Source organism: Sceloporus undulatus, chromosome 3 (assembly GCF_019175285.1).
Source record: "Sceloporus undulatus isolate JIND9_A2432 ecotype Alabama chromosome 3, SceUnd_v1.1, whole genome shotgun sequence".
Taxonomy (NCBI): Eukaryota; Metazoa; Chordata; class Lepidosauria; order Squamata; family Phrynosomatidae; genus Sceloporus; species Sceloporus undulatus.
Window position 1 is genome coordinate 60,613,590 of NC_056524.1, and position 12,291 is coordinate 60,625,880.

Here is a 12,291-nt window from a genome sequence, read left to right on the forward strand (position 1 = left end):
GAAACACCAATTAATACATCAAAGACACAGACTGAAATTCTGTTGGTGACATATGTTCACACAAATTTATATTTTGAGCCACCTTGGGTGCCATTTTGGGAGAAACGCAGGATAGAAATAAAATAAAATAAACTGAGAAGATGTGTGTGCAAGTGCTTTTAACTACATTGAACAAGTGTCTCCTTACCAAATTCCCCCTAAAAGCAGATTCATAGCACCAAATAATAGCTGGAAGAAAGGAGGGTACACTGGAGTTCTAGGAATGCAAGACCCCACCAACCACACAAACTTCATGCTCCTAGATGCAGAACTGGTTACTTCATGGCAAGAGTGACATGCACAGGCACTGTGAATCAAACTTGCATAATAAAGATTTTGACACCCAACATTCAATTTCTTCTGCATGCACCACTTGCATGCACCCACAATGGCATATGTGATCCTTGTACTCAGTTCACTGGAAACTGGAAGAGCCAATAGAATCACATTGACTCTGGCTTTGCTGCACGCTGTCCTATATTTAAAAATTGTTAGATATTTAAAAGATAATTTGCACTCCCATTTGGGTGAAACCCCAAACCCAAACTTATGGGGGAGCAAGTGGTGCATGCAGCAGAAATTGAATGTCCAGTGTCAATACCTTTAATCGGTTGAGCAAGGATCAGCTATGCCCTAGGTCAATTGAGTGTGAGGAGAAATTTATCTGAGAGACCTAATCACTGCAATTTTTCTTTCATGGCCTTAAAAAGGTGAGTAGTATAAGTATCCCTATGCATCAAATAAACATATCCAGCCTCCAGCTCCACAAAAATAAGTCTCAAATAATACACCAGTGCCCATTTCCATGCAGTGCGTTCAACTCATGGGCATCCTGCCTCAAGACGTAGGGCCACTGCTGGAACACAGGCACTGAAAACAGTTTTCTAAGGAACACTGAATGGACTCATTCCATTATCAGTGAGAAACTCAAGATCCACAGTGGGAAACCAAGCAATAATTGTGGGAGAACATTGGCATGGAAGACTTTTTATGCGGTTGGTATCAGTTGCCCACCTTTAGTATAAAAGAAGCTTTGCCATTGTTGGTTGAATTCTGAATGCCAGTTGCTCAGTGGAATGTATGGAAGGTCACCCCCCAAGTATTTAAAATGCCTGACTTGCTCTATTTTATGGCTAGCTATGACTCAATTGAGCATAGAGTGTTTCTTGGAGAATATATGAGTGAATTCACCCAATTCACCCAATTTACTCTATATGAAATTATTTTTATATAAATATAATTATAGATTTGTACACCATTATAGAGTAATGCTACACTGGTGTATCATGAGGACATCTGCAAGAAGAAAACTGTGACCTTTGTAGTTCATGTAAAGGTACACAAAGGGCCATTTACATTGGATGGTTCACATGTATCATGTCAATTTGACTTCTGAATGGGCAAGAATAATAAAAGCAGCATCTGAATGGAGTGGCCACTTGATAAAGATTTGAAGTAAGTTGCTCATGTGGTTAATTTTTCTTTCCTAATATACTGCAGAAAATTATTTCCATATATTGTTCTGTCATTAAAACAGAGCAGTAACATGAAAGATTCAGAGTAGATAGTACATTTTCAAGTCTGTTTCCCCAAATAAAAATATCACTAGTACTAAAACAGTTCATTAATATATCAAGATTACCCTTGTGTGTCTTCTCAGTAACTAATTAATTCTACAAATTAATATCACGGGCATGATACACACTAATATTTCAGAAGATCATTTTTATTATGCTGAATTATACAATTTCTTAACAACAAAAGGAGAATATATTCACCAGTATGCCCTAAAAATAGGTTTTTTGTACTTATTTAGGAAATCAGGACATTAGCTCTAACTCTGGCTTTGGAATTAGGATAGAGAAAATATGAAATAAGTGGGAAGGAAGTGAGGGCCGCAAAAGGTCCAAATTAGAGACCTGTGCCAAGTAGCATTGTGTGTATGTGTGTGTGTGTACACACACACACACACACACACACACACACTCATCCCTCCATATTTGTGCCTTTGATATTTGTGGATTTGATTATTCACGGATTTGATTAATATGTTCTCTCTAGGAATATCTAGGTCCTCCAGTGCAACTCTATGGTCAACTTTAAGTAAAAGTTGCCCTGAAAGACCTAGAGATTCCTGGAGAGAATACTCTACTAGGCATTTGTAGCTCCTCCAGTGCAGTTCTATGGTCACTGTCTGTGGGACATTGACCATAGAGTTGCATTGGAGGACCTAGAGATTCCTAGACAGTTGTCATCTCAGTTAAAACATGGTGTTTTTGTTATTTGCAGTTTTTCCATTTCACAAGTGTTGTGCCCCTAATCCTAGTGAATTTGGGGGGACAGGGAATTGTCTGATTAAAAATAATATTGTAAGCCGCCCTGAGAGCCATTAGGGCTCAAGGGCAGGATATAAATACCTAAATAAATAAATAAAATAAATAAATATATTATCTATCAAAAGGTTCACTTATTTAGCAGAACCAACTCAATAATAAAGTCTGTATTATAATGGTTCCAAAGATTATCTGGAATAAAAGTAGATTTTATTTTTGAAAAGGGCTGGGCGCATGAGGGTGGTTTTTTTCTTTAATAGAAACCAATGTACTAAACAGAACATACCATATAACACTGGTTCCAAAGGAATTCCACTGGCTGATTGATATATTCCTGTCCTGAAATCAAGGCATTGGTAATGAGATTTAAAGTCCTAAATGGTTAGAAATCTCAGTTTTGTAACAGTGTCTCCCTCCATATGTGTCTGCCTAAGGACTGAGATCTGCTGGCAGGGCCCTCCTCTATGGGAACAATGCATTGTGTGAGGCCAGATGGAGGACCTTCTCAACTGTGACATCCCAATTGTGGAATTCCCTTGTAGCGAACAGACAGATTAGCCTGGAATAGCAACAGCCCATCACAAGCCAGCTGATGTCAACCAATAGGATGCTGGCTGGGGAAGGTTGAAAATTCCGTTGTTCTAATACCAACTTTTTAAATTATGCAATTGCATAATATATATTGTTTAGAATGTTTAAAATATTTTTATTGCTTTAAATTTTATTGTCCTGTACTTTAAATTGCTTAACTGATATAATTGTAAACTGCTCAGAGAATTTAAGATTATGACCAGAAATAAACAAGATGAGAGAAAAATAGAAGGGTGATAATTGATTTCACTAGACTCTCTTGTAGTATATAATGCAAAGCTAATGGTTTCATTCAAACATTATATTAAAGGATGAAGAAATTCATTCTCCCCCCTTGGCTACTTTCTCTGAGGGTTAACCAGGCCTGTACATTTAGCCCAAATGCCTAAAATGAAATGAAACAGCCAAGCCATTCATGTTTTTTTTAAAAAAAACCTCAAGACAAAAGACTACAAATTTGAGTAAATATTGATGAAACAGAAAGAAAATATTACTCACTCCAATGGTAAATACTTCTTCACATGTTTGAGGCATTGACTGAAAAAAAAAATAACTAAAGGGGGTGGTGAAATTTCTGGCACTGCTAAAGGCCCGTATCCACTGTACAACAAGAGAAGGAAGATTTTTTGTTAGCAATTTTGTTGGATTTTTCAGTTCTGCAAATATGAATACATGTAGATGCTGTTAGCTACTTGCATAAACCTTATTGTCTCTATCCACAAAATGTATATTTTTAAGTATTTAAACATGCATATGTTTGTTAGAAAGAAATGGCAAATACATTAACTTAAAGTTATTCAAGCAATAATTGCCTTTGGAATTATCCTTGCTTGTAATCTAGCTTAGAAGTAGGCTTTTTACATACTTATGTTAGTGTGATGACATAGATACTAAACAAAATATTCATTAAAACAGCCATCCTTTTTTGGTTCCGCTCTAAATTACACACACTCCTGCACTGTTTTTGTTGTGCAGCTCAGATATTTAGACTTTAAGCCTCTCTGTACTTACACACACTCTTCAAATTTATCTTCACATGTACCATGTGAAGCATCTTCACATGTATAATTGCTAGCCTAAAGAATGCCTACAAAACCATGAGTTAACTTGAGAAGAATTATGATATAAAAACAACTAAAGTATCCTTTATTGTAAGACTTCCTCAGAAACATCAGGCTGGACAGCAAGGCCATGAGAGAGCACAACATAGATATATGTGAATATACCTACAATGTATTTTGAGACTATGGTTATGAGTTGTACAAGGAAATGTATAAAGATATTCTCTGAAGACAATAGCCATCAATTAACCATGTGCACAAAATTAATATGCTATCTAATTTTATTTTATTTTTTTTAGAAAGAGAGCAAATTAACATTGACTTATTACTGGAAGGTGTGTCCCATGGTCTTTAGGACTAAAGAGGCAGTGTAAGTCCCTAAAAAACTTTCCTTGTTCTGAATTGTCATAGCTATCACTTTTGAGACTTTGGTTCCTTGACCTCTGCTCAAACTATCCATTATGTCATTGGCTTCAGTTCTGACACAAACTATTCAGAAGTAAGCCACATGAACATCTCTTTCATTAAAATTGCAGCTGTTGCTGGAAGGAGGCCAACCAGATAAAAGGGGTTCATTGTTAACAGTTACTTTAACAAGAGGCATTATAAAGCAAACCAAGCCTAAAAACCATCATCAAAAAACAGCCATACTTGACAATTGACAGTTGGAATCTTAATGTAATTTGCTGGGTTTTGATGGTACAAAAAAAAAAAAAAAAAAAAGAATGGCAGGTGACAAGATATGCCTTGTAATGATGTGACAAGCTACTAGTATCATTCTCATTGCATTTTTCAGAAACCTACTAACAATCTTGTTCCAATTTCATATAAAGTTGTAATTTGTTTCTCTTCCTGTGCTGAAAGATGTGCATTCCTGTGCCCCCCTCCCTTTTTGGTAAAATTGAGATGTTTGTTACATAATTTTCTAATGTGTACATTTTGGTATGTGTTTCTTTTATTGACCAAAGTGCTTTTGTGCAATTTTCATATGTATACCTTTTCATATGAGCACATTTGCAAATATATATATGATTTTGTATGCATTTTTCCTCCAAAATTAATTACAAGCTCCAGAAATATACAAATTTCCTAGACATCATAACTCTGTTTTTGGTGTCAGGAGGCATGGTAAGTCTCATGTCTCATAACACCAAAAACAGACCTTATTTTCATAGCAAGATGTCGGATCAATAGAGTGGGGTGTATTTTATTTATTCATTTATTTGCCATTCTGGCTTGGATCTCAGAAGCAGAGACAAAAGCAATTTGGCTGACCACCTGGATTTCCTGGCTAAGTTTTGGTTTACATGGTTGTTTAAACTGTGCTGTCTGTTGCTGCCTGCTGCTGTTCTTGTTAGTTCCCCCTTTTGTTTAACTTGCCTGGGGATTTCTTTTCTTGGTTTTGGGTTTTTTTGGCTTGGCTCTTAAACCCCCTCTTTTCAATTTGGAGGGGTGGGGGTGGGGGCGAATGAAGTCAGGAGTCAATAAACTTTGGGGTCTGAGTGGGCTCCAAGCATCCCAGTTGTTTAAGAAGCTCCTTCATTTACTGGAGTCTTGTACAAATTACATTCTCTCAGTTCCAGGGCAGACTGACCACTATTGTTCTTTTAAAATGTGTCATTTGTGTCTGCCTTGTGTACTCACTTTTTGTGATTGTGTTGGACGAGACCCATGAAGATTGTTTGCTGTTTCAGTATCCCAAGATCACTCTACCAAGGGTTGCTTTGTTTTCCCTTGCCTGTGTTTTTTGCCATTCAGCTTCGTGGGCTTGCCCCTGCTTGCTGCTTAGGAGCCTGAAACCATAAATTAAAAGGTATCACACTAAAGCACTTTCTTTAACATTTGATTCCTATAATTCAGCATTTTGTGATTGTATAGGGCTGGGCGTATGAGGATTGTTAGCCATTTCAGTTTTCCAAGATCACTCTACCAAGGGTTGCTTTCGTTTTCCTTTGTCTACTGTTTTGCCAGGCCATGTGGCTGGCTTAGGTCTGGGCCTGCTTTTTTCAATACTGATAATATATATAAGCATCATTTTTTTCTTCCTTCTTTACTTCTCCTCTGCAGTTCTCATTTTCTTTATTCCCTGTTTTACTTTCTGTCTGCTAAGCCTTGATGTGACATCCCCCTCCCCCCACATTCTTTCCTTCTTCCATCTTCTCCCTGCTTCTTTCTTCCAAGGACATACAAACGGATTTCTTGCTGGTTATAAATTTATATACAACTGGAGACTGCCTGACCTTACAAGCTATTTACTGCAGGCTCTGTTCCATTTAGGATCCCAGTTATAAATTTTATTTTAGTTGTGCTGGGAGCCAGTGTTGTGCAGTGGTTTGGATGTTGGACTGTGACTCTGGAGGAGTGGGGGAGCAGCCTTTTGTGGCAGTAGCATGGGTTGTGGATCTGGTAGGCGTGGCTTCCACTGCTGCAGAGCACTAGTTCGGGGGAACTGGAATAGCTGAGAGGTTGCCATTGTGGGGGCAACGTCTGATTAGCAACGCCCCCCCCCCCCGGTGACAAGGGGCGGAGATACAAACAGGTGAATATGTGGTTGCTCCCCTTTGGTCATCCTGAGGACTGGCCATGACTAGTCAACAGGGTTCATTGTTCAACAGTCAGGTTGGTTGATGCCAGATCCTGGCCCATGCCTCAGGCTAACCCCACCTGTCAACTGTATTTAATAAAGTTGTGGCCTTTTTTCTTCCATATGGTGGTTTCTGTGCATTCCTTTATGTGGTGCTCCCTCCATTGCAATAAACATTAAAGTAGTAAAAGTGGAAAAATCTGAATTGACTATGTCAGATATCAAAATCCTGATGTTCCAGTATAAGAGTATCTATACAGGTTTAGACATGCAAGGTTCTGTAGAATCTCTGGGTAGATGAGCAAACACACCAGTATAATTTATGTATGCATTTATATAAGTGTTTCTGCAAAGGTTACAGTGCTTCTGAATTTTTCTGTACCTTGATGTGGATCTATTTAACATTGTATTATCATGGAATTATGGCTTGACATGCCTGGAATGGTGGTGGGACTGAGAAAAAGTCATCCCTGCAGACTTTAAAGCACAGAAAGGCTCGTATAGAGAGATAGAGTTTTTCAGATAGTCTGGGCCCGAGCCATGCAGAGCTTTAAAGGTCACAGACAACACTCTGAATTTTGTCCAGAAATGGATTGGCAACCAATGGAGTTGTTTTAACAAGGGAGTTATACGGTCACTATAACCTGTTCCAGTCAGCAACCTGACTACAGCATTTTGGTCCCACTGGAGATTCTGAATCATTTCCAGAGGGAGCCCCACATACTGCTTTATCACACTAGTGGGCAAACAGGATTTAAATGAGAGTTAAACTAGAGAAAACCAGGAAATGTCTGAAGTTTATCACACAGTGTTTGCTGGTTGTCTCTAGTTTAACTCTCGTTTAAATCCCGTTTGCCTACTAGTGCGATAAGGCTCATAGAGTGCATTACAATAGTCTAAATGATCTATAATCAAGACACGTGCCAATGTGGGCAGGTCTAATGTCTCATTGAATAGATGCAGCTGGCACAGCAGTTTTATCTGTGTAAATGCAATCCTGGGTGCTGCTGAAACCTAGACAACAGGGTTTAGATCTGAGTACAGGACCACAGCCAAACTACCAAGCTGACATTTCATGGGGAGTGCACTACCATCCAATACAAGTTGATTTCCTATAATCTGATATGCCTTTCAACTGACCAGGAACACCTCTGTCTTGTCTGCAATTGCAAAGAGGGATAAGGAAGGGCAGTGCTGGCTTAAATAGCTTCAGCTCCACCCCAACTCTTCCCTGATGTGATGTAGAAACACCACATCTAATTGGCTGCTGGCCTCATTCAAGTGGACAGCAAATGGACGCCTCTGGCCATGGTGGCCCAGGGGACGTGGATTTTTGCTGCAAAATCAGCTTGTCCTTCTACCTCATTTTCACTTGGAGTCACTCTGATTAATTGTCTGTCTTAAAAATCTGTAACGTGCAAGATCCTTCAGAGAGCTAGTACGTGAAAGAGCTCCCCCCCACCCCCAATCAGTAAATCCAGTGCACTGCTCTGAACAGGCTTTGGAAAGCTACACATCAGACTTTGGAAGGGCTCTCATAATGGTTGACTTAAACTATTGAAAACCTTCCTATTTTATAATGTTGATTTGTTTTCATATTGATGCATAACTGCATAAGGAAAGGCTATCAGTTTTGATCTCTTGGTGGTAATTCTGAATGCAAATGCCTTAATGATTTCAAGGTCTCATTACATTCTCCATACCAATTTAACATTGACATTTGAGTCTGAGATATGCCAAGCAAGCTGAAGCTCATCTGTTTGAACTTACTATAGGCTTTGGAAAGGTCACTTTTTCCTCATCAGCTAGGATGGGTCCTTCTTCAGCTTGATTTATTTGTCAAAATAACAATAATAATTTGAACAGGATCACAATTCTCTGTGCAAAAATAAGTTAATCTTTAATGCTAATTTGCTTAACCTCATTACAGAATTGCAATGCATAGGTTAATACAGCTATCTTTTTCTCCCCTTAAATTTGGTTGTTTTTACTATTTTAATTTATTTGTTAGGTTTATATCTGTTTTTTCTTCCAATAGGAGACCAAAAGGGCATACAATATAAGTGCAATTTTGAAGACTTAGTAGAGACTAAAAGAAAACATCTGGGTCAACTATGGTCAACCTTTTTCATCTGCCAAAGTCAAATCTAAACAAGGTAGTGTTACTCTTATTTTCATCACATATGTGACTTGGTATGGTTTTGCTTCTGAGCCACTGTACCTGAAAACAGCTTGTCACACAGCACTGAATTTTTATTTTATTTATTTATTGAATTAATATCCTGTCTTATCCTTGCAACAGAATTCACAACAGTTGAAGAGACAAGGCTGCAATTCATCTTTAATTTTCTGCCATGCCATTGTAAAGTAGCTATCCAGTTTGTGAAGAACAGCCACATGCAAACAATATTCAAAAATATTTGAAAATAATTATTTAAAATGTTGATAAACCTTGATGAGAAGAATCCTAGACTGATGAAAATCTTCATAGTTTGGGCTTTAGTCTGTGAAAACTTTGCACATAGTTGTTTTGCACATATAATACTATTTTTGTGGAGGAAACAGCCTTCACAAAATAGTGTTTCATGGACAATAATATTTCAACACAGAAACATGACTTCATTTGTAGAAAATGTAGTTTTCTGTGCAGCAAATGCTATAACTGGGAGTTTATTCTGTATGAAATTGAACGTTTTCATAGAGAACAGCCTTTTCTAAACATAAAAGGCACTTTCTGGGGAGAAATCAATATTTCTAGATTGAAATATTATTTTACACACAGAAAAATGTTGCTTCCTGTGCAAAACAACCAAACACAATTTTTGTACAAAATAAGGCCTGAATTGGAAAAAGCTTTTGGAAACTCTTTCACAGTATGAAGAAAATTGCTGAAATTACTCATTACTAATTTTGAGAAGAAATTTAGGTGTGAAATAGACCACTCCAAAAGGGTGGCTTTAAGCTGTCCTTTCTGAAGGCAGATTGGGGCCACGGCAATTGCATGCTGTAGCCCCAATTCTTCTTCTTAAGGAGTGAAAAAGAAGCAGCAAACAGCCACTCCTTTTTGCACCAGCAAAAAGCTGTCTTTTCTTCTCTGCCTTGGCTGGAAGCCGGCTTTAAGGCACTCTGGCAGGATGCAGCATATAAATGCCATGTTGCTAGAGAACCCAGAAGCTGGCCCTCATCCGGGTAGCTGGGCAGCTTGAAGCTGGTTTCTGGGCATTTTGGAGGCATGCGTAATCTGCATTATCCAGAAATAGTGGAGACTTCTTATGCCAATCTGTTTTGTAACTTAGTGAAGAGCTACAACCATATGTGCCCCAACACAGAAAGGAAAAGAGGAAAACAAGACAATGAGGTAAACTAAAGTCACATTTATTTAACTATTTTGCCAAATCAGTAGTAAGAATTCCCTAGTGTGAAATGCAGCTGAGGCAAGGTGTTATATCAGGTCTACTTTCTAGGCCATGCTTTCAGTCTGTTAAGCTGGTTGATCAATTTCTAACTGGGGAGATACCCCAGACCCCAAAACTTTAAGAGGAAGTCTGTCCTGAGTGAGTCCCAAAAGGGCTCAACAGACCAACCCAAAAGAGTGGGCTGTAGCTGCCCATTTTTTACTCCTGACGGAGGCTGAACAAACCAAACAGCGGTTTCTTTTTAGTCCTGATGGAGGCCGCCATGAGTGTGCCAATGGCACACTCGCACACAGTGGTGATGTATGCATGGTGTGGCGATGTTTAGACACTGCACCACAGTTGCATCATCATGACGCCCTCCATGTGGACAGGACCATGCCATGATGGTGCCACTGGCGCATGGTAGGGCTCGGGAGCATGTAGTCGCTATGCACTCCTGAGCCCTAAAATCAGCCCCAGACTGCTGCTTTCCCGCAGTCTTTACCAGGCCAAAGTTTCTTCATCTTCTACCACCCAAGCCCCACATAATCCTGGGTGCCAGTTCTAGGTGTTCACCATTCCTAATGTTTGCCTTATTCAGCTAAAGTAATTAGATCAAGACGTAAAGTCACTACTCTAACCAATTTCACATTGCCATTACAACCACAGTTCAAGGTAGGCAAAAACCTCCCTGTTATATTTTCTTAAACTTGCCAATTATGTGAATGGAGCCAAAACTTTCTACCCAGCCCTGATGCAACCTGCTGCAGCATGTGCTGTCCCTTAGAGAAGTGGGTGGGCCAAATACATAGGGAAAGAACAAGCCATATTTGGGGTGGAGTAGCCTTATAAGCACTTCTGTCTCTGTCTCCTAGAACTAGTAGCATGATGGCAGTTGCATTATCCCTTGTGAAAGTCTCCTCTCCTTCTGGATAATGCAAACCCACCTTGTCCCCATAGACACAAGGCTCAGTGCAGGGGGTGAAACAATAATTGACTGTGTAACTTGCAACTTTCATGTATTGGTTGTTCAACTGTGACTTGGCTCATGAAACTTTTTAAGTGTTAAAGTCTTTTTGAATCTTTAAGCAATAGAAGGCATTTTCAGCAATTAAAATTGTTATGGAGGGGTAAGACAACTTGCCCATAGAAAGTTAACAATTAAATTCAATGCAAAGTTGTCCTGTCTGTGAACATTTTACAGTATCTGATCAATCCAGAAATTATAATAGCTCATCTACATGCTTTGAACTTTCACAGCCAGGTATAGAAAGCCACATTCTGTCTTATAGCTGAAGATCTCAAGTCTGTCTCAAATAACTAGCATTAGCATCAGTATTTTGATTTTTACTTCTCACAGCATGGGCGATCTACTCGGACTTATCAGAAAAATGATATGACTCCTCCCTCCATAACTGTCATCTTCCGGCCTGTGAGGGAGTTGACCAGGCAGGCCCAGCTCCATCAGGGCTAGCCTGGAAGAAGAGACTCCTCTCTCCATTACTGTCATCTTCAGGCCTATGAAGGAGTTGACCAGGCAGGACCAGCTCCACCAGGGCTAATCTGAAGAAGAAGACCCCTCCCTCCAGTTCATCTGCCTTGGTCCAGGCCTCAGAGGGAGAAAAGAATGCTGGACCTGAGCCCCCCCCCCCCTCACTTCCCTTCTCTTTTGTGGTCGTATCTTTTTTAGATTGTAAGCCTGAGGGCAGGGAACCATCTATTATCCCCTCTGTTGTAAGCCACCCGGATTCCCAGTGATTGGGTGACATATAAATAAATCCTATTATTATTATTATTACTATTATGGGTGGCTTGGCTTTGGACAAATTTCTGGTTGCATTATACCAATTGAATTAAAGTGTATTTTCATACACAAATACTTCTATTCCTATTTAAAATGTTTTCTTTTCTTATCTAAATGTTGCTTAAACACTTTATGTAGTAGGACAAAGGAAGGAAAAGTACAAATTCCTGTAGTGCTCACATAACATGATGACAAAGGTTTTTCAATGGGAAGGGAGGCAAATTCAGTGGGTCTTGAGCAATCATTTTCTGGAGGCTCAGGACCCTTTGATGATGACACTGTCTTCCAAAATTGAAAGGTGAGAAAAAAATAGAACTGGCTAGAAATCTAATAGTGAGTTTGAGAAATTGCTGTTTTCCCTGTAAGTAGTGAAGAGGGTTGCTGGAACCTACATAAAGATACTTGGAGATTTTCAAGAGATGTCATTCACTTTCTTCTTTTTTTGTTAGAAAAAAGGTGGCACAGGGATTGTGGAGAGTTGAGG